At 37.2% G+C, this 23,977-nt stretch overlaps 1 protein-coding gene and 3 long non-coding RNA genes across 6 annotated transcripts in view; 2 read left to right on the forward strand and 2 right to left on the reverse strand.

Annotated features, from left to right (window-relative positions):
- The window catches only part of LOC106092565 (peroxidase), a 198,966-nt gene that overhangs the window by 156,852 nt on the left and 18,137 nt on the right, over positions 1 to 23,977 (forward strand). The window lies entirely within an intron of this gene.
- Positions 4,083 to 7,246, reverse strand: LOC106090175 (uncharacterized). 3 transcript variants are annotated; one of them, XR_001221765.2, is made up of 4 exons: positions 7,037 to 7,246; positions 6,913 to 6,976; positions 6,620 to 6,801; positions 4,083 to 4,227 (listed from the first exon to the last, which is right to left on the reverse strand). It is a non-coding gene; the product is annotated as an uncharacterized LOC106090175 (long non-coding RNA). The 3 variants fall into 3 exon arrangements; XR_009397150.1 differs by having other exon boundaries at positions 6,492 to 6,801; XR_001221767.2 differs by having other exon boundaries at positions 6,492 to 6,838.
- Positions 13,474 to 13,962, reverse strand: LOC131995099 (uncharacterized). The gene is made up of 2 exons (XR_009397149.1): positions 13,610 to 13,962; positions 13,474 to 13,550 (listed from the first exon to the last, which is right to left on the reverse strand). It is a non-coding gene; the product is annotated as an uncharacterized LOC131995099 (long non-coding RNA).
- LOC131995100 (uncharacterized) lies at positions 19,030 to 19,623 on the forward strand. Its single transcript, XR_009397151.1, has 2 exons — positions 19,030 to 19,164; positions 19,219 to 19,623. It is a non-coding gene; the product is annotated as an uncharacterized LOC131995100 (long non-coding RNA).

Here is a 23,977-nt window from a genome sequence, read left to right on the forward strand (position 1 = left end):
GATGTAGCTGCCATAAAGACCGATCTCTCGATTTAAGGTCTTGGGTCCATAAAAGGCGCTTTTATGTCCGATTATGCCAAAATTTGGGACAAGTAAAAGCATGTTAAGTTCAGCCGAGCCGAATTTTATATACCTTCCACCATGGATCGCATTTGTCGAGTTGTTTTCCCGGTATCTCTTTTTAGGCAAACAAAGGATACAATAAAAGAATTGCTACGCTACTGGAGCAATATGAATTTATGGTCCGATTCGGACCATAATTGAAATGAATATTGGAAACCATAGAAGAAGTCATTGTGTAAAATTTTAGCCGATTCGAATAAGAATTTCGCGCTTTAGGGGCTCAAGAAGCAAAATAAGGAGATCGGTTTATATGGGATCCGTATTAATCTGTAACCCGATTCAGACCATATTTGACACGTATGTTGAAGGTCATGGGAGAAGCCGTTGTACAAATTTCAGCCAATTACGATAATAATTACGCCCTCTAGAGGCTCAAGAATTCAAGATCCCAGATCGGTGTATATGACAGCTACATAAGGTTATGGACCGATTTGAGTTATATTTAGCTTAGTTGTTGGAAGTCATAACAAAACAAGTCATAAAAAATTTCAGCCAAATCGAATAAGAATTGCGCCCTTAAGTGGCTCAAGAAGTGAAGATCCAAGATCGGTTTTTATGTTATGGACCGATTTGGGAGTACAAAATTTTAAAATTTTCTAAACGGATAATAGTTGCTCCCTCTAGATGCTCAAGAAGCCAAGGTGCCAGATCAGTTTATATAACAGCTATATCAGATTATACCGATTGAACCGATTAAGCACAGTTTTGGATGTCATAATAAAATACGCCATGCTAAATTTCAGCCAAATCGGGTAAGAATTGCGCCCTCAAGTGGATTAAGAAGTCAAGATCCAAGATCGGTTTATGTGGCAGCTATGTCAGGTTATTGACAGGTTTAAACCATACTTTGAACCGTTACTGCAAGTTACACAAAACGTCATGAAAAATTTTAGCCAAATCGGATAAGAACTGCGGTCTCTAGACGCTCAAGAAGTCAAAGTCTCAGTTCGGTTCATATGACAGCTATATCAGATTATGAATTGATTTGAGCTATACTTAAGACAGTTGTTGGAAATCATAACAAAACATGTCATGCCGAATTTCAGCCAAATAGGATACGAATTTCGCCCTCCAGTGGCTCAAGAAGTCAAGATTCAAGATCGGTTTTTATGGCAACAGGTTATAAAGCGATTTGAACTATGCCCAGCACAGTTGTTGAAAACCGTAGCGAAACACGTCATGCTGAATTTCAGCATAATCGGATAGGAATTACGCCCTCTAGAGGCTCATGAAATCAATATCCATGATGGGTTTATATCGCAGCTAGATCAGGTTATGGACCGATTTGAAGAATATTTAACACATTTGTTGGAAGTCTTAACAAAACATGTCATGCCGAATTACAGCCCAATAGGATAAGAATTCCGCCCTCTAGAGGCTCAAGAAGTCAAGGTTCAAAATCGGTTTATGTGGCAGCTATATCAGGTTATAGAATGATTTGAACCATACTAAGCACAGTTGTTGGAAATGATAACGAAACACGTAGTGCCGAATTTCAGCCAAATCGAATAGGAATTGCGCCCTCTAGAGGCTCATGGAGTCAATATCCATGATCGGTTTATATGGCAGTTATATCAAGTTGTAAAGCGATTTGAACCATACTCAGCACAGTTGTTGGAAGTTATAACGAAACTCGTCATGCTGAATTTCAGCTTAATCGGATAGGAATTGCGCCCTCTAGAGGGTCAAGAAGTCAAGATCCCACAGCTATTTATATGGCAGCTATATCAGGTTATGGATCGATTTGAACCATATTTAATCCATATGTTGGAAGTCATAACAAAACATGTCATGCCGATTTTCAGCCCAATTGGATAAGAATTGCGCCCTCTAGAGGAGTTAATATCCCAGATCGGTTTATATGGCAGTTATGTCAGGTTATGAACCGATATCAACCATACTCAGCACAGTTGTTGGAAATCATAACGAAATATATCATGCAAAATTTTAGCCAAATCGGATGAGAATTGCGCCCTCTAGTGGCTCAAGTAGTCAAAATCCAAGGTCGGGTTATATGGCAGCTATATCAAAACATGGACCGATATGGCCCATTTACAATCCCAACCGATCTACAAAAAAATTGTGCAACATTTCTAGCGGCTAGCTTTACTTCTTCGAATGTAAGCATGCTTTCCACAGACAGACGGAAGGACGGACATGGCTAGATGGACTTTACATGTCATGATGATCAAGAATACATATACTTAATGGGATCTTAGACGAATATTGCGAGGAGTCACATACAGAATGACGAAATTAGTTAATCCCCATCCTATGGTGAAGGGTGTAAAAATGGAATAGAATGCAACCACCAAAAAAATTAATGCATTTGAAAGCAACAGCATTAAAGCAACGAGAATGCGTTATAAAAGCAAATGATAACAATCTGTCCACTGGTGCTGATATTAATCCGCCCCTTCGGCACTATGGACATACAACCAAGCCAGTAATCGGCATGTTGTAAGAGTAAGCACTCTTAAATTTTTGGACTACAAATACTTTGGCAATTTTCGTTCCACTGTTCCAATTCAAAATCCCCTCAAACATTAAGTGTCTTCAGTGTATTGCCCTCAGCCAAGACATTAAGCTGCTGCTTCCTCTAATACCCAAGCGCTTGCAGGCATACAGGGCTGATGAATGAATGATTTCCTTCTTAAATTACTTTCACCTGGTCCAGTCAAGTGGGAATGGAAATCAAATTTAAAATACCAGTGAATATTGAAAAATATTACAAAAAAAAACATCTTGAAAACCAAATGTTAGTCTTGTAATATTTGTTTATTTATTTCATGTATTTTTTTGGAAGGTGGTAATATTTCAAAACTCAATACAAATGATTTCACGACAAAGATGGCGATGAACGACTAACGTCGTCTAGCGACACGGTGCCACAAAATAAGCCATGCTTTTAATTTATGTTTATATAATCTGGAATTTTCAATCACCAGAGCCAATGCAATTGATGTGCCATGTGATGTGATGAGCGTTGAGGTCTTTTGCTTTGCTTAGTTAGCGCATCGTGTGAAACCTGTCTTGCATTATTACCTCCTTTTTATGAGGAGAAGAAACACTCAGACAAAACCAAATAAAATAAGACACCAACTGAAGATTACGTGAAAAGCATTTCGTGTAAAATCTGCACCCACAACGTGTGTAATGATTTTTGTTTTTTTTTTTTTTTTTTTTGATTTGTGAATTTAGCACAATGTTTGCATGCGTTTAAAAACTCCACTAAACGGCTATGATTAATGCAAATATATGGCAACAAATAACAAACAATTGAATATGAGTGAGCTCACTCTATGAAGAAAATCTCAATGTCAAGTTTTCTTTTGCTTGAAACATCATACAAATGACTGTGTGTCCAAAAATGGCCGCCGAACTACAGTGATGGGCAAAATTGAATTTGTTAAAGTATTTGGTTGCAAAAATTCAAAACTATTTAAAATGGTACAATAAGGAATGAATATTAAACGATCAATATTAAAATATTGCCTTATTTCAAACGTCCCTTTTGTTATCCTCTTTGAATTTCTCCTTAACGAAACATTATTCCATACACATTTAAAGCCTTCATAAGCATTAATTTTTCATCATTATTATTATTTTAATTATTTTATTTGTTTACTAGCCGAACCGGGACCGCTCCGCTGCACCTTCTTTAACTCTCTAATATCTTTTTAGGGTGGGGACACTTCACCTTGAATGCGGATATTGAATTCGTGTAATTGTAGTCTATGATGCTGAACGCGTTCGAATCCTGGCGAGAACATCGGACAAAGCGGTGTTTATCCCCTCTTAATATTGGCGACATTTTCCATGATCATTTCAAAAATTTCCTCTAAAAAAGGTCCTTTATCATTGAGTTTAAACTTGAATCGGAAAGCTTTCATTGATGTGTGAGAATTTACCTCTACTCGATTACTGGTGGTAATCTTCTTCCTTAGAGTAATGTTCTCATTAGGGGAGGAATGGCACCTCAGGCATTTCGACTCAAATATGCACTTCCAAATTCCTTTAATTTGAGCCCCATATTGCCATGGCCGGTAAATGTGAACCGTTTGGAGGGTGTTTTAGGGCTGGGGCGGACACCGGCACTTTGCACTGCAAATAGATATCAAATTCGTTCTGTATTCCCAACGGAAATGAAGTTAAGTTGAGGGGGTGCTTTAGGGCGTACCCCAAAACACTTGGCTCCAAAACTGGATATCAAATTCGTTTTCTGTTCTCAAATATCTTTCATTTGAGTCCCATATTGTCATAATGGGTCAAATAAACCATTTGAAGCATCTTTAGGAGGAAAAGCGCCACCTAGACACAAATAACCCATTTGACGTATCTCTAGGAGAAAAAGAGCCACCTAGACTTGGAACCAAATTTTAATGTCTTATTTGTAATCAACTCCCATATACCTTTCATTTGAGTCCCATATAGTCATGGTCGGCTAATATGCCCGGTTGGGGGTATTTGGGGGTGGGCCACCTCCCATTACTGGGACCTAATGTTTTATGGCACATTTGTAATCTACTACCTAATACTTTTCATTTGAGTCCCATATTGACATGAACTTCAAATATATCTGTTTAGAGGAGTTTTGTGGTTGGGGTTTGGGGCGGGGGGTCCCTGGTTATTTGGACCCAAATGTTAATACCATATTTGTTTTCTGGTCTCCCATTCCATTCATTTGATACCCTTATTGTGCCCATCGGACCACTTTCGGATATGGGTGGCGTTTTTGGGGTAAAAAGGAAGTTCCGCCTCCACCCGGTATCTACAAATTATATAGCCTATGTTTCCTTCCAGACAATCGTACGCAATCTATGAAAATTTGAAGAATATCGGTTCAGCCAAGTATCATATGGTCATAGTGGGTCTAATGGCGTTTTTGAAGGGTGACGTGACCCCTATACTTCGATCTGATTTTGCATGCCAGATTCGAAATCTACTCCCCAATACCTTTCATTTGAGCCCCATATTGAAATGAACGTCCAATATATCTGCTTAGAGAAGTTTTGCGGTTAGGGGGGAGGCCCGTTGGGTACTTGGACCCAAATTTTAATACCATATTCGTTTTCTGGTCTCCAATACCTTTCATTTGACACCTATATTGTCCCGATCGATCCACTTTTGATTTTGAGTGGTGTTTTTGGCATAAAGGGGGAAGGGTCCGCCCCCCTTCCGAGACCGAAAAGTGATATAGCCTATGTTTCCTTCCAAACGAACCTACACAATATGCGAACATTTTCAGAAAATCGGTTTTGCCGTTTTTCAGTCTATCCCCCATATATCCGATTCCCATTGGGCATTGTTGTAGGGGTGGGGTGCCCCCTATGCTTCGACATGAATTTGTATACCAGATTCGTTATCTACTCCTTCATACTTTTCATTTGATACCCTTATTGTCTTTATCGGTCGACTTTTGATTTTGGGTGATGTTTTTAGGGTAACGGTGGAGGGTCCGCCACCTTCCGTTATCAATAAATTATATGACCATTTTCTTAATCTACTCCCGAATACCTTTCATTTGAGTCCCATATTGTCATGATCGTCAATTAAACATATTTTATGAGGTTTTGGGGCTGGGGCGCCTCCCAAGGTACTTGAACCCAACTTTTATTACGAAATACGTACTCTTCTCTTGAATACCTTCATTTGAATCCCATATTGTCCCGATCGGTCCACTTCTATTTTTGGGTAGTACTTTTGTGGAAAGGGGGAGGGTCCGCCCCCCTCCCGGTATCAAAACTTATATAGCCTATATTTCCTTTCAGACCAACCTACACGAAAATTTCGAGAAAATCGGTTCAGCCGTTTTTCAGTCTATACGGAACAAACAAACCAATTCCCATATATCCGATTCCCATTGGGCATTTTTGTAGGGGTGGGGTGACCCCCTATACTTCGACATGAATTTGTATGCAAGATTCGTTATCTACTCCCGCATACTTTTCAATTGATACCCTTATTGTCTTTATCGGTCGACTTTTGATTTTGGGTGATGTTTTTAGGGTAACGGTGGAGGGTCCGCCACCTTCCGTTATCAATAAATTATATGACCATTTTCTTAATCTACTCCCGAATACCTTTCATTTGAGTCCCATATTGTCATGATCGTCAATTAAACATATTTTATGAGGTTTTGGGGCTGGGGCGGCCCCCCAGGTACTTGGACCCAACTTTTGTTAAGAAATTAGTACTCTACTCTTAAATACCCCTCATAATGAATCCCATATCGTCCCAATCGGTCCACTTTTGATTTTGGGTGTTGTTCTTGGGGTAACGGTGGAGGGTTCGCCCCCCTCCGTTATCAACAAATTGTAAAGCCTATTCCTACTTCCTGACCATTTTCTTAATCTACTCCCGAATACCTTTCATTTGAGTCCCATATTGTCATGATCTTCAATTAAACCTATTTTTGGTGTTTTGGGGCTGGTGCGGTCCTCCAGGTACTGGAACCCAACTTTTATTATGAAATTCGTACTCTTCTCTTGAATACCTTTCATTTGAATCCCATATTGTCCCGATCTGTCCACTTCTATTTTTGTGTAGTGCTTTTGGGGTAAGGGGGAAGGTCCGCCCCCTCCCGATATCAAAAATGTATATAGCCTATGTTTCCTTCCAGACCAACCTAGACAAACTGTGAAAATTTCAAGGTAATCGGTACAGCCGTTTTTGAGTCTATAAGGAAAAAACAAACAAACAAACACAAATTAAACTTTATATATAGGAAGATTAGAAACAATGTTTTTCTATATTTTTGTTTTCTTTTTAATTTTTATTTGAATTTACTTGTTCTAAGATGCTTTCCCAGAACATGACATTTAGCAAAAACCACTGTAGAGTTCAACAATATCTAAAACATAGAAATATATTATAAAATGTCTGTGTGCACTTTTAATACCACCAAACTCACCTTTTCTTTCAAAACAAGCTGTCAGAATTCTCATGCACTGATTAAAGAAAGTGTGCAGGTGACCATCGGGATACTGACCACATACAGGATTGAAAGTCATGCCACAATACATTACGCAATCACGAGCCGACACCAAAGAAATCACCATTAAACTCAAAAATATTTGGAAGAAATGCATCTTATTAAATCAAAAGTTTTCAAGAGATTGATTTAAAGAATAATTCCCATCTACATATTATGGGTGATGGAGAGAAGATTTTATAACAGAAATGTCATATGGTGAAGTACCGAACATGGTAAAAAACCTATCTAAACGGGACTATACCAAAGGAAAATATGGCGATAAGAGAGCGTCTTATCTTAATACGACAAACATGATGAAGTCAACACATATTTAACATGTATAGAGAGTACTTAAAGAATAAAATCGAGTTAAATATATAACAATATTGCTATAATTCATAAACTTTTGATTTACGCTACATAAAAATCAAGTAAAAGCATGCTAAGTTCAACCGGACCGAATCGTATATACCCTCCTCCATGGATAGCATGTGTCAAGTTCTTTGAATGACTTTTTATACCCTCCTCCATTGGATGGGGGTATACTAATTTCGTCATTCCCTTTGTAACACCTCGAAATATTCGTCTGAGATCCCATAAAGTGTATATGTTCTTGATAGTCATGAACGAACACGGGTTCGTCCGTCTGTCTATCGAGAGCACGCTAACTTTCGAAGAAGTAAATCTAAGCTATTGAAATTTTGCACAAATACTTCTCAGGAGGTCGATTGGGATTGTAAATGGGCCATATCGGTCCATATAAACCGATCTTGGATCTAGACTTCTTGTGCCACTGGCGGCCGAAATTCTTAACCGATTTGGCTGAAATTTTGCATGAGTTGATTTGTTATGATTTCCAACAACAGTGCTAAGTATGGTTCAAAGCGGTTCATAACCTGATATAGCTGTCATATAAATCGGTCTGGAGTCTTGACTTCTTGAGTCTCTAGAGAGTGCAATTCCTATCCAATTTGGCTGAAATTTATCATGACATGTTTCGTTATGAGTTCCAACAAATGTGCTAAGCATGGTTCAAATCGGTTAATAACCTGATATAGCTGACATATAAACCGATCTGGGATCTTGACTCCTTGAACCCCTAGAGGTTGTAATTATTATTCGATTTGTCTGAAATTTTGTACAACGGCTTTTCCCATTGCCTTGAACAATCGTGTCAAATATGGTCTATAGCCTGATACAGCAACTATATAAACCGATTTCCCTATTTTAATTCTTGAGCCCCTTAAAGGCGCAATTTTTATTCGATTTGGCTGAGATTTTACACAATGACTTTTACTATAGTTTCCAATAATCAATTCGATTATGGTCCGAATCGAACAATAACTTGATATAGCTCCAAAAGCATAGCAATTATTTTCATTTATCTTTCTTTGTTGGCCTAAAAAAAGATACCGGAAAAAGAACTCTACAAATACGATCCAAGAAAGTCATTCGCAAGCCAAAAAAGTTTTCCTCAACGGTTTATTATACCCACCACCAAAGGTTGGGGGTGTATTCGTTTTGTCATTCCGAAATATCGAAATATCCATTTCCGACCCTGATCAGCGTAAAGATCAGAATATATTTCGATAAAGTTGCTATTAACCACAAAAGGTGGTTAATATATATAACCGAGGTTTGTGTAACAAACGAAATGGCGAAATTATTTTTCCCCATCCTATTGTGGAGAGTATAATATAATATGGATTTTAATGATCCACTGAAATACACATTTGCATTGACCAGCTGGTCAACATCTCATCCATGAAGCTTCCTTAAACCCACCTCTGCCCGCATTTATTCTATTTTTATACCCACCTCGATAGGATAGGGGATATATTCATTTAATCATTCCGTTTGCAATACATCGAAATATCAATTTCCGACCGTACAAAATATATATATATATATATTTTGGATATTTGTAAAATTGAGATATTGATCTAAATTTGGCACAGAGTCGTTTTTTGATGTACGCTAGTTAAGTTCTTGAACGGGCCAAATTGGACCATATTTGGATAAGGCTGCTACATAGAGCGATCTGCCGTTAAAGGGTCTAATGCCCTTTATGCTTTATTTTGTATCCGATTTCGCTGAAATTTGAAGCAATGAGTTTTTGTAGGCCTCCTGACATCTGGCCCTAGTATGGTTCAGATCGGACTATATTTGGATATAGCTGCCATATAGACCGATCTGTCGGTTTTGGGTCTAAGGCCCATAAAAACTTTATTTACTACCCGAGTCGGCTGAAGCAGTGAGTTATTTTAAGCCTCCCGACATCCGACTCAAATATGGTTCCGATCGGACCATATTTAGATATAGCTGCCATATAGACCGATCTGCCAGTTTTGGGTCTAAGGCCCATAAAAACTTTATTTACTACCCGATTTCATTGAAATTTGAAATAGTGAGTTGTTTTAAGCTTACCGACATGCGACCCAAATATGAGTCAGATCAGACTATATAGATATGACTGTCATATAGACCGATATTGCAATTTGGATATAGCTGCCAAAAAATTCAAAATTTTGTTCTACAAAATTGAACAGTGACTTATATATATTAGACGACTTAATGTCCGTGCCGAATTTGAGTGCATAAGATATCCAATTTTCACCGGATTGTGACAAAAGGCGGTTTACATATATACCCGAGGTGGTGGGTTCATCAAAAATGTCTATTATAACAGCAGAAAGTCTGCTCAAAAGGGACAGCCGTAATATTTTGCTAAAACAGCAAACATTTTCTGCTGTTTTCAAATGGTATTAAGTTAAAAAAGCTAAAATATATAGGAATTGTATCAGTTTTTATTTAGAATGTGGACATTTTATATGGATTGGTTCAAAACATTAATATTTTTAACTAAATATCAGCAGACAATGTTTGCTGATATTAGAAGACTAATTTCTATGGGTTTACTGGGTTGCATTGCTGTTGGATTTTGTTATTATTATACCTTCCACCATAGGATGGGGGTATACTAATTCCATCATTCTGTTTGTAACACCTCGAAGTATGCGTCTAAGACCCAATATAGCATGTCTTCGTCTGTTCGTCCGTCCGTCTGTCTGTCGAAAGCACAAATTTTGCACAAATACTTCTCATTAGTGAGTTTGGGATTGTAAATGGGCCAGATCGGTCCATGTTCTGATATAGCCGCCAAATAAACCGATCTTGGGTCTTGACTTGTTGAGCCCCTAGAGGGCGCAATTCTTTTCCGATTTGATTGAAATTTTGCACGTGGTGGTGGCATCACTTCCAACATTTGTGCGAAATATGGTCTAAATCGGCCTATAACCTGGTATAGGTGCCATATAAACCATTCTTGGATCTTGACTTCTTGAGCTTTTATAAGGCGCAAATTTTATTCGATTTGGCTGTAATTTTGCACGTGATGTTTTGGTATGACTTCCAATATTTGTGCGAAGTAAGTTCCAAATCGGTCCATAACCTGGTATGGGTGCGATATAAACCGATCTTGAATCTTGACTTCTTGAGCCGCTGGAGGGCGCAATTGTCACCCGAATTGGCTGAAATTTTGTATGAGATGTTTTGATATGACTTCCAAAAACTGTGATGAGTATGTCACAAATCAGTACATAACCTGATATAGCTGCTATATAAACCGATCTGGGATCTTCACTTCTTGAGCCTCTAGAGAGAGCAATTATTATCGGTTTTGGCTGAAATTGCACAACGGCTTCTCCCATGGCCTTCAACATACGTGTGCAATATGGTATGAATCGATCTATAGTTTGATACAGCTCCCATATTAACCGATCTCCCGATTTTGCTTCTTGAGCGGCGAATCTTGAACTTGATATAGCTCCTCCTCGTCCTTCTCCTCCGTCCTTATTCATTATTCTTTGTTTGCCTAAAAAGAGATACTGCGCAAAGAATTCGACAAATGCGATCCATGGTGGAGGGTATATAAGATTCGGCCCGGCCGAACTTAGCACGCTTTTTATACCCTCCACCATAGGATGGGGGGTATACTAATTTCGTCATTCTGTTTGTAACTACTCGAAATATTCGTCTGAGACCCCATAAAGTATATATATTCTTGATCGTCGCGAAACTTTACGTCGATCTAGCCATGTCCGTCCGTCCGTCTGTCTGTCGAAAGCACGCTAACTTCCGAAGGAGTAGAGCTAGCCGCTTGAAATTTTGCACAAATACTTCTTATTAGTGTAGGTCGGTTGGTATTGTAAATGGGCCATATCGGTCCATGGTTTGATATAGCTGCTATATAAACCGATCTTGGGTCTTGATTTCTTGAACCTCTAGAGTGCGCAATTCTTATCCGATTGGAATGAAATTTTGCACGACGTATTTCGTTATGATATCCAACAATTGTGCCAAGTATGGTTTAAATCGGTCCATAACCTGATATAGCTGCCATATAAACCGATCTGGGGTCTTGACTTCTTGAGCCTCTAGAGTGCGCAATTCTTATCCGATTTGAATGAAATTTTGCACGAAGCATTTTGTTATTGGATATCCAATAACTGTGTTAATTATGGTTCAAATCGGTTCATAGCCTGATATAGCTGTCATATAAACCGATCTTGGGTCTTGCCTTCTTGAGCCTCTAGAGGGCGCTATTCTTATCCGATTAGAATGAATTTTTGGACGAAGTATTTTGTTATTGGATATCCAATAACTGTGCTAATTATGGTTCAAATCGGTTCATAACCTGATATAGCTGCCATATAAACCGATCCTGGGTCTTGACTTCTTGAGCCTCTAGAGGGCGCAATTCTTATCCGATTGAATGAAATTTTGCACGAAGTATTTTGTTATGATATCCAATAACTGTGTTAAGTATGGTACATAACCTGATATAGCTGCCATATATACAGATCTGGAGACTTGACTTCTTGAACTTCTAGAGAGCACAATTCCTATCCAATTTGGCTGAGAATTTGCATGACGAATTTTATTCCTACTTCCAACAACTGTGATAAATGAGGTTCAAATCGGTTCATAACCTGATATAGCTGCCATATAAACCGATCTGGGATTTTGACTTCTTAAGCCTCTAGAGGTCGCAATTATTATCCGATTTGCCTGAAATTATGTACGACGGATCCTCTCATGACCATCAACATACGTATTTATTATGGTCTGAATCGGTCTATAGCCCGATACAGCTCCCATATAAAGCGATCTCTCTAATTTACATCTTGAGCCCCCAAAGGGCGCAATTCTTATTCGAATTGGCTGACACTTTACACAGGTCTCCAACATATAATTTAATTGTGGTCCAAACCGGACCATATATTGATATCGCTCTAATAGCAGAGCAAATCTTTTCTTATATCCTGTTTTGCCTAAGAAGAGAAGCCGGGAAAAGAACTCGACAAATGCGATCCATGATGGAGGGTATATACCTCCACCATGGATCGCATTTGTCGCTTTTTCTTGTTTATTTGAAAACCTTTTTATTGCTATTTTTCTTTGCAACTCAACAACAACAACAGTATCACTTAAACAACTTTACCTAACAACCCCATCACAAATTGAGCAGCGGTCATTTTCAAGAAACAATAGGGCCAGCTGGGCAATTTCAAGCATGTCATAGTTGCTAAGTTAAATACTAACAGTCAGCAGACAGTGTTTGCTGTTTTCAGCTGACTTTTTTCTATGAGAGTACCATACAGATTTATCCCTATTCCGGATAATAAACTTCAAGGGTTAAAAGAAAGCCCATTTATCAATTGATTTCTTCGAAATTTGTATAAAATTTAATCCTTGGGGTGGATATCCAAATTTCGACCAACAGCTGAACTTAATGCGAACTACTTGTTTTTTCATACAGACATCAATACAGACATTGTTGAGAATTTCGTTTTGCGACGAACGCCATAGATGTTGAATTAAGTTTGCTATATGCACCGCATGTCCGATAAGGAACTGATTCTCCGTTTATCGGTATAGTTGGCAATGTGAATAGTCTTTCTTCTTGCCGTAATGTAAATGTATAACATTGTGTGCATAAATGTTTTCGGTCAATTTGAAGCACTTCTCAATGTTTCGCTCTTAGCTTAAACAAATCTTCAGAATTCGTTCTATACAGAATTAAAAAGTTGTTAAGTGAACCGAATTTAAGAACTTTTGGAGAATGTACCACAATTACACCTCTTAATAGTGTCTCACTTACTAGTATATGTAATGTATATTGAAAAATGATTGATCCAAAAACTTCAAATAAGACTTTGCCGACATATTTCACACTAAGTTCCCGAGTTTTTAAATGGTGTTCACTTTAGTTTCCGTTTTGTTTTTTTTTTTTTACCATTATCTCAAAACCATAAAAAAAGTTTTAGTCACGTTTATAAACATTACATTCAAACTTTAATCCATGTTACAGGTTTAGACGCATTTATTTTATATAGAACATACAAAAAATATCACAATTAGCATTCACCTTTGTGGACTTCAGTAATTTCTGAAAAAAGTTTTCAAAAATAAGTATTAAAAATTTAGAAAAAAAAATCATTGTTTTACCCTTCCCCTCTTCGCAAGCCGTCACCTCCATTACACAAGGATTGGAGAATGTGTGCTTGTGTCCATCGGGATATTGGCCACATACATAATCAAATTCTCTGCTGCAGGGTTTCGAACATGGATCACGGGCCCAAGTCATCAGGGCCATAAATAGTATTAAGAATATTCCCAGTAAGCGCATTTTGTTAAATCGCTGTAAATCGCTGCAAAGTAATTGAATTGAAGAAAAATGCAAAACTGCACGATTAGCTGAAAAGCGTTAAGATTTTATAGAAAAATCCGTTGACACTAATTCGTTAATTAGTAACTGAAACATGATAAGGCGATGATGGAAACAAAAATGTAATAAATGATGTAAGCTAAAGCTGAATGTTGAACATATATTCAAATTGAATAGGAATTATTCGATTTTTTGCATTTAGTAAAAAATGGTTCAAAGTTCATATTTTTAAGAAGATCATAAATGTAAGCTTAGCAGTTTTTCATTGAAGCTCATTTTTTAAAAGTCAATAAAAATATTTAACTTTGCTCAACAGTTTTTTTTTTTTTGTAAAATAGGCAGAGTTTATTATCACATTTGTTAATTGAAAAAAAAAAATTTTTTTTTGTATTTTTTTTTGTAAGATTATATTATTTTTTATTTATTTGTTTTACCCGTGAATATGAATTTACTAACACCGAATGTAAGCAGAGACTGGAAACAATTGTTGGCAAAACGTTTAGTCATCGTAAACTGTACAGTTTAGATACATTCTTTGCACAGTATTGTCATAGTGTCAGTTACAAAGTGATTAATTTTACCCATAGTGCAAGGAAATGTATGGAACTCAATCTAAGGAAAGGCAAAAGTTGAGCGAATTCGACAGTATAACATCCTTCACCACTGGTAACAGTTTCCGAATCAAATGTGATGTTGATAAAATCTTATATACAAAATTGAAACGGCTGAACCTATTACCTTGAAATTTTCACAGATTGTGTAGGTTGGTCTGGAGGGAAACATAGGCTATATAATTTTTTGATATCGGGAGGGGGGCGGACCCTCCCCTTTACCCCAAAAGTACTAAACAAAAATAAAGGTGGACCGATCGGGACAATATGGGATTAAAAAATAAAAGGTATTCAAGAGTAGAGTACGAATTTCATAATAAAAGTAGGGCCCAAGTACCAGGGGGGCAGCCCCAGCCCTAAAACCCCTTAAAATAGGTTTATTTGACTATCATGACAATATGGGACTCAAATGAAAGGTATTCAAGAGTAGATTACGGATATGGTCAGGAAGTAGGAATAGGCTTTATAATTTATCGATAACGGAAGGAGGTGGACCCTTCACCGTTACCCCAAAAACACCTCCCAAAATCAAAAGTGGACCGTTAAGGACAATATGGGTATTACATGAAAAGTATGCGGGAGTAGATAAATTCATGTCGAAGTATATGGGGTCACCCAAACCCCGCAAAAACGCCCAAAATGGGCACCATACGGATGCCCCATATATCGGTTTGTTTGTTCCGTATAGATTGAAAAACGGCAAAACCGATTTTCTCGAAATTTTCGCATATTGTGTAGGTTGGTTTGGAAGCAAACATAGGCTTTATAATATTTCGGTATCGGAAGTGGGTTGGACCCTCCCCCTAATGCCAAAAAGACAACCCAAAATCAAAAGTGGACCGATCGGGACAATATAGGTATTAAATGAAAGGTATTGGAGAGAAGAATATGAATACGAATATGGCATTAAAATATGAGTCTAAGTACCCATCGGGTCGCCCCAACCCCAAACAGACACATTGGACGTTCATTTCAATATAGGGATCAAATGAAAGGTATTCGGGAGTAGATTTCGAAGCTGGCATACAAAATCAGATCGAAGTATAGGGGGTCATGCCGTCCCTCAAAAACGCCATTAGACCCATTATGACTTTATGATACTTGGCTGAACCGATTTTCTTAAAATCGGCTATATAAAGCTTGGAAGACAACATTGAAGCATTTAATCGTGATATACCTGCCGAAATGTTGGAAACAGTATGCCAAAATTGGACTAAGCGGTTGGACCATTTGAGGCGCAGTCGCGGTCAGCATTTGCATGAAATAATTTTTAAACATTAAATTATATGGACGTACTATAGATTCAAATACAGATTTCAAGCATTTTTCTGAATTTCATGTTTTTTTTGAAGAACTTTCCTATAGCTTTTAAAAAATCATTCTGTGGTGGAGGGAATATAAAAGCACTTTACGGTATAGCGAAGCACACTATGTCAGCTAGTTTCTGATAACAGCAATATCTTTTAAAATTAGTATACCCCTATCCTCCGCTCTAAGATAGGGGTATACTAATTTCGGCATTCCGTTTGTAATACATCGAGGTATTGATATGAGACTCAATAAAGTACAATATATATACTCCTTATCCTCTTGACATTCCAAGTTGTTTTAGCTATATCACGCTAACTTTCGAAGTAGTGAAGCTGGGCACTTAGAAATTTGCACATATGCCTTCTATTAGGGTAGGTCGGTTGGGAGTGTAAAGGGCAATATTGAACTATGTTTTCACATAGCCGCCATATAAACCGATCTCGGGTGTTGACTTCTTAAGTCTCTAGAGGGAGCAATTTTTATCCTATTTAGTTGAAATTCTTAATAAGGTGTTTTGTTTTAACTTCCATTTTCGGGCTGAAAGCCACCTCACCTTGTAACCAAGTTTTATACTCAAGGAGAATTTTCACACAGAAAAAATTGTAAGCAAATATTTATTTGTACCTCTTTTCAAGATTACAAATGCATTTTTTCATGTTACAAGACAAATCCACAACTATTATATTCCATAATCCAGCAAAATTTCTATTTACATGGTCCTCGATTGACTTGAATAATGGCTGGAATTTTCAACAAAATTAAAAAAAAATCAAATAAAATTCATCATCAGGTCATTACACTTGAGTCAAAACTTACTCTTTCCAGTTCTACAAGCTTCAAAAAGCATTCTGCATGAATTGGCATAGGTTACTTTGGTACCATCGGGATGTTGACCGCACACCTGTTTATATTCCCTGGGGCATTCGGGAACACATGCACCTCTAACCATGGCAAATAAGGCAATTGCCATTATTACGAAAATTCCAAAGAAACGCATTTTTGGTTTAAATCTGATGTACTATTACTTTGACGACTATTGAAGAACTAAATTCATATTAGCAAATTATAGCAAATATTCAAGACCTATAGTAAACAACATTTTATTCGAAAACGTGTCTCTATAATTGATAACATTTGGAAGCATATGATGTCTATGATGGCCCATTGACCTTAAACTGCCTTCAGCTGATAGCAAAAATATTCGGTGTAAGGATTACCCAATTCGTATTTATGAGAAAATAAATTATTATAACAAATCAATTCTTCTTCCAGAATACGAATAAATACGCACTTATATCCGACGCAAAGATTTAAGTCAAGATTATGAAGTTAAACAGCTAATGCAATACTATCTCAAAAGACACTTGGCCTATAGGCCAATCTGGCATGAAGAGATGATAAAGGGTGATGAAGAAGCTATAGGAAAGATTTAAAAAAAAAAAAAAAATCAGAAAAATGCATGAAATCTTCATTTGAATCCGTAGCACGGCCCATATATTGGGTTGCCCAAAAAGTAATTGCGGATTTTTTAAAAGAAAGTAAATGCATTTTTAATAAAACTTATAATGAAATTTAATCAAATATACTTTTTTACACATTTTTTCTAAAGCAAGCTAAAAGTAACAGCTGATAACTGACAGAAGAAAGAAAGCAATCACAGAGTCGCAAGCTGTGAAAAAATTTGTCAACGTCGACTATATGAAAAATCCGCAATTACTTTTTGGGCAACCCAATAAATTAATGTTTGAAGATTATTTCATGCAAATGTTGACCGTGATTGCGCCTCAAATGGTCCATCCGCTTAGTCCGCAGTTTTGACATACTCTCACGAATAAACGCTTCAATGTTGTCTTCCAATGCGTCAATTAAAGCGGGCTTGTCTGTATAGACATGAGCTTTAACATAGCCCCACAAAAAATAGTCTAAAAGCGTTAAATCGCACGATCTTTAAGAGAGGCAAGATCGGTGAACATTTTATTTGACGTTCGAGACCGGTGAATTGGCTGCCTACAATTCACCGGTCCCGAACGTGAAATAAAATGTTCACCGATCTTGCATCTCTTAAAGTGCTTTTGAAGTGTCTTGTTAAAACCACATGACATGCAAGTCAAGCTCTTGCATTTTGAGCAAAAACAAGTTGCATATCATTATCTCACAGTAGCGCTCAGCATTCACAGTTCCATTACGATTAGCATTATCTTTGAAGAAGTATAGTCCAATGATGCCACCAGCCCATAAACCGCACCAAACTGTGACTTTATCTGGATGCATTTGTAGCTCTTGCAATCATTCTGGCTGATCATCACTCCAAAATCGACAATTCTGCTTATTTAAGTACACATTGAGCCAAAAATGGGCTTCATCGCTGAAGAAGAAGAAGTGCGCGATAAACTTTCTTAACAGAGCACGCATTTTGACAATAAAATTGAATAATTTGAAAGCGTTGTTTGTTTGTAAGACGATTCATGGTTAAACTATATACCAAACTAAAGATGTTTGACAGTGAAACAAAACACGAAACTTGCGTGAGCTGCTTAAACCAGTGTTGCCAAAAAGATAATAGCTAAAAAATCACCCTCTAGTTCCCATTTTGTACTTATAGGGTAGGTGAAGGGTATTATATACAGTTGGCACCGCCCGACTTTTGCATTTCCTTACTGGTTTTGAATCAATTTATTTAAGCAGAACTTCATAAGGGCCCCAGGCATAGGTTGCAGTTGAAAGCTGAAACTTTTCCTTTTAAACGATAAAGAGAAAGTACATGTCTACGGATGTAGAAAGAACCTTATACCTATTGATAAGCAAGTCCACTACTTCATCTCCTCCCGATCAAACCAAAATCATTTTTTTTTTCAATGTCTGTTAAAAACATGACATTGACAGACTATCTGACATCGGATGTGTTTTTTGTGTCACATTCTTATTTTATCTTGCACAGATGTTTAATATTCAATATTTTCCCGAGTGTAAAGAAATATTTTTAATATATTTGCTCAAGTGTGTAATGAAAAAATTTTGATAAGAAATTTGTTTCAATTTGGTTGACATAATTTCAGTGATAATGATTTAATCGTTTCTACGAAAGTAAATATACAAATTTTCCCATCATAATCTCAAGTTAGAAAATGCATATAAAAAGATTACAAACAAAACAAGTAATTGTAAAAGGCATTGTAATTGTGTTTCAGTTATCCTGTACTAACACCAATTTAACTTTATATAAATAATTTTTTCTACATCAATGACAAAATCTTTTTATTACCATTTTTTAGATATGCTTACATTTTGAATTGAACCTCAAGTAATATTCATTACTTATTGATCACTCATTAGTTTGGACAACGACCAGGATCCACTCTAATAACGGCTCGTGCTAAATTAAAATTAACAGAAAAAAATTTATAAATAAATAAGTAAAAAAAAACTTTTTAATAGTTAAAATTTACTCACTTTCATGCCTGACACAGTTTAGATAATCAACCATGCAACTATTGGAAAAAGTCAGGGTGCCACCATCGTCGAAAGTGGCACAAACCCTATCTTTCACTTTGGGACATCGTATGTCACATTCAGAGCTTACCGAAGAGCACAAAAATGCCCATATGGCAATGCTGAGTAAGAAGAAACGCATTACGAAGTGAAGTTTATGTTCAACGAAATAACCGAAGAAGACTGCATAGGAAGTCAACGTTTTTTAAGGTTTTATAAGACACAATAGTACAAACCGTTGAGAATATACAGCTGAATTCACAGATCTAACAGTCAAATGGTTTCTTATTTTCCATTTGTTTTTATTTTATTTTATAAATCGAATATTTTACTCAAATATTTAATGTTTTAACAAAATAAATATCGAAAATTTGTTAATTTAAGAGTAGTTGTTATTGTTTCGAATTTTAGCTATACCAATGATAGAAGGCCACCTATACAGCAGAGGTTAGCATGTCCGGCTATGACACTGAGCGTCTAGGTTCAAATCCAGGCGAGAGTTTAAAAAAAAATTTTCAACGATGGTTATCCCCTTTGAATGCTGGCGACATTTTTGAGGCACTATTTCATGTAAAAACTACTTCCCGAAGATATGTCCCACTGCGGCACGCTGCACAGTGGGAGAAAATCGAAAAAAATTAGTAAAAAAATATGCCATTTACCTCTAAAGGTGGTCACCTCGGCATTTCGAAAAATTGTTCTGGCTGCCAAATCTTTGTTTGCTGTCCGATTTTCAATATTCTTTTTTGCTGGATAGTGTTCAAAAATCTATACAATAAAAGTTAGCTTGAGGTATACAATATCTTCACTGGTTTCGGGGATGTACGAGTTTTAATTTTTATTTGTTGAAACTTTGGCCGAGATTGTCTTCGTATTTTGCAATTTACGAAGGCAACATCATCATTTTTATGCATGATTTGGATTTTTGACAAAATTTACAACGCCTTTGCAGCAAAAGGTGTCCACAACTGATTATTCACTTAAAAGTCATACAGTTTAAAAATAAAAAAAATTAAAAAAGGGGCCTGCCGGACCACCTAGTGCCTTGAAATTTTACAAATCATCTCGAAATTTGAAAAAGGTATCTCTTTCCGTTCTCAAATGGCACATTTTTACCAATTTTTTTTCGATGTTCTCCCACTGTGCTCTTTCGCCAAGACTTTACTTTTCCATGTAAGGGGACGAGAACTGGGACCGGTCCCGATCACCAGAGGACCTATCCCCTGCCAGGTTTGGGACCTGTCCCATTTCCCGCAGTGTAGTTACAGACTGATTTGGACCGTACTTTCACAGTTGTTGAGAGTCATAACAGAACACTATGTGCACAATTTCAGCCAAATCGGACGAAAATTGCGACTTCCAGGGGCTCAAAAAGTAAAATCGGGAGATCGGTTAATATGAGAGCTATATCAGGTTATACACCGATTTAGCCTGTACAAGGCAGAGTTGTTGAATGTCATAACGGAAGACGATGTGCACAGTTTCTGCCAAATCGGACAAAAATTGCGGCATAAAATTTTGGACGAATTCTTAATATTGATGTAGATCATTGGGGATTGCAAATGGGCTATGTCGGTTCAGATTTGGATATAGCCCCCATATAAACCGATCTCCCAATTTGACTTCTTGAGCCTATAGACGACGCAATTCTTATCCAATTTGGCTGAAATTTTGCATATATCGCTTTGGGGTGATGTCCTACAACTGCTCCAAGTGTGGTCATAATCGGTTCATATCCTGATACAGCTGCAATATAAATCATCTCCCAATTTGACTTTCTGAGCCTCTGGAGGGCGCAATTATTACCCAATTTACCTGAAATGTTGGAGGTGGAATTTTTCTATGCCTTCTAACAGCCGTGATAAGTACGGTTTATATGGGTCAATAACTGCATATAGCTCATATATATTTGAAAAAGATATTCAAACAACTTTTGAGGGTATGAAAGATTCGGCCCGACCGAACTTAGCCCGATTTTAGTTGTTTGAACTTACAAGTTCAAACAACTAAAATCCTCCTTTTTCAATATTTGTTGCGTCCTTACATAGGATATCTTCAGATCTTTAGCCATTTGATTGCAACTCCGGGGTGAATTTCATTGAACTCGAGTCTTCAGCCACCGTAGGATAGATAGGTATATTCATTTAGTCATTCCGTTTGCAACACATCGAAATATCAATTTCCGACCCTACAAAGTACATATATTTCGGATCGTCATAAAATTCAAAGACGATTTAACGATGTCCGTGTGTCTGTCCGTCCGTCTGTTGTAATCACTCTATAGTCTTTAATATGTATAGAGGTGAAATTTGGCACAGATACGTCTTTTCGATGCACGCTGGATAAGTTCTTGAACGGGCCAAATCGAACCATATTTGGATATAGCTGCAATATAGACCGATTTTCCGATAAAGGGTCTAATGCCCAAAAAAAACTTTATTTTTCATCCGATTTTGCTGAAATTTGAAACAGTGAGTGGTTTAAGGCTTCCCGACAACTGACCCAAATATGGTTCAGATCGGACTATATCTAGATATAGCTACCATATGGACCGATCTCCCAAAACAGGGTCTGAAGACCATAAAAGCTTTATTTATTACCCGATTTTGTTGATATTTGCAACAGTGAGTTATTTTAAGCCTCCCGACAACTGTTCTAAATATGGATTAGATCGGTCAATATTTAGATATAGCTCCCGATAAAGGGCCTGAAGCCCATAAAAGCTTTAGTTATTACCCGATTTCGCTGAAGTTTGCAACAGTGAGTTATTTTAAGCCCCCCGATATCTGACCTAAATATGGTTCAAACCGGACTATATTTAAATATAGCTACTATATAGACCGATCTGCAGATAAAGGGTCTGAAGCCCATAAAAGATTTATTTTTTAACCGATTTTGCTGAAATTTGGGTCTGAAGCTCATTGGGTCTGAAGCTCATGATACTTCTATGAAATATAGATGAAATGGCGAGGTAATAGAAGTATGCCCACATGTTATATAGTGAAGGCTGGGATATGATAACTTTACGATCTTCATATACAAAGGCAGGTAGGACTGCTGTTTTATAATAAAGTATTTTAACTTTATTTTAAACTTTTTATGTACATAATCGTCGGAGATAATGGAAAATTAAACCAATGTACCTATTTAAATTGGAGTCAACTGATTTGTCATACTCCTCAGATGTCACCGCATTTGTATTTAATTAACAACTTCCACTGGCAAAGCCAATAACGCTACGGGCTGAAAAAATTCAAACGAATAAGGATATTTGGTAGAACAAACTCTAAACTGTAAAGACTTACTCTCTCTCCTGACGCAAGTTAGATAAGTTACCATACAGTCGTTACTAAAGGTCTCAAAGGTACCATCGTCATATTCAGCGCAAACGGGTCGTAAACTTCTATTACATGGTGCGCCACACTGGGATCTAACCATGGGGCAAACGAGTGCCAACAAAGAGATGCAGATGATAAGGAGGCGCATTTTTAAATGAAGTTTTTTTTAATAAAGACTGTCGATTATGGCAAAGTAGAGTGGTTTTTATAGGAAAAATCGGTAATCCCAAGCAATTCCCGAAACTCATACAAATACGAGTATACTTTATTTGCACTATCTTAAGAGTCAAATGCAAATGTTTAAATTTTAAAATGTCTGTTAGCAAAAAGTCCAAATGTTCATTTCTATACAATGCATGGGATGCATGCAAGAAGAGTAAACAAGTAAAAGCGTGCTAAGTTCGGCCGGGCCGAATCTTATATACCCTCCACCATGGATCGCATTTGTCGAGTTCTTTTCCCAGCATCTCTTCTTATGCAAAAAAAAAAGGATATAAGAAAAGATTTGCTCTGCTATTAGAGCGAGACCTGGAGACCTGTGTAAAATGTCTGCCAATTCGAATAAGAATTGCGCTCTTTGTGAGCTCAAAAAGTAAAATTTATATGGGAGCTGTATCGGGCTATGGACCGATTCAGACCATAATAAACACGTATGTTGATGGTCATGAAAGAATCCGTCGTATAAAATTTCAGGCAAATCTGATAATAATTGCGACCTCTAGAGGCTCAGGAAGTCAAGATCCCAGATCGGTTTATATGGCAGCTATATCAGGTTATGAACCGACTTGTACTTTATTTGACACAGTTGTTGAAAGTAACAATAAAAAAACGTCTTGCGAAATTTCAGCCAAATCGGATAGGAATTGCGCCCTCTAGAAGCTCAAGAAGTCAAGTCCCCAGATCTGTTTATATGACAGCTATATCAGGTTATGAGTCGATTTGAACCATACTTAGCACAGTTGTTAGATATAATAACGAAACACGTTGTGCAAAATTTCATTCCAATCGGATAAGAATTGCGCCCTCTAGAGGCTCAAGAAGTCAAGACCCAAGATCGGTTTATATGGCAGCTATATCAGGTTATGGGCCGATTTGAACCATACTTGGCACAGTTGTTGGATATCATAACAAAACACGTCGTGCCAAATTTCATCCCAATCGGATAAGAATTGCGCACTCTAGAGGCTCAAGAAGTCAAGACCCAAGATCGGTTTATATGGCAGCTATATGAAAACATGGACCGATATGGCCCATTTACAATACCAACCGACCTACACTAATAATAAAGTATTTTTGCAAAATTTCAAGCGGCTAGCTTTACTCCTTCGGAAGTTAGCATGCTTTCGACAGACAGACGGACGGACGGACAGACGGACGGACATGGCTAGATCGACATAAA

Source organism: Stomoxys calcitrans, chromosome 2, assembly GCF_963082655.1.
Source record: "Stomoxys calcitrans chromosome 2, idStoCalc2.1, whole genome shotgun sequence".
Taxonomy (NCBI): Eukaryota; Metazoa; Arthropoda; class Insecta; order Diptera; family Muscidae; genus Stomoxys; species Stomoxys calcitrans.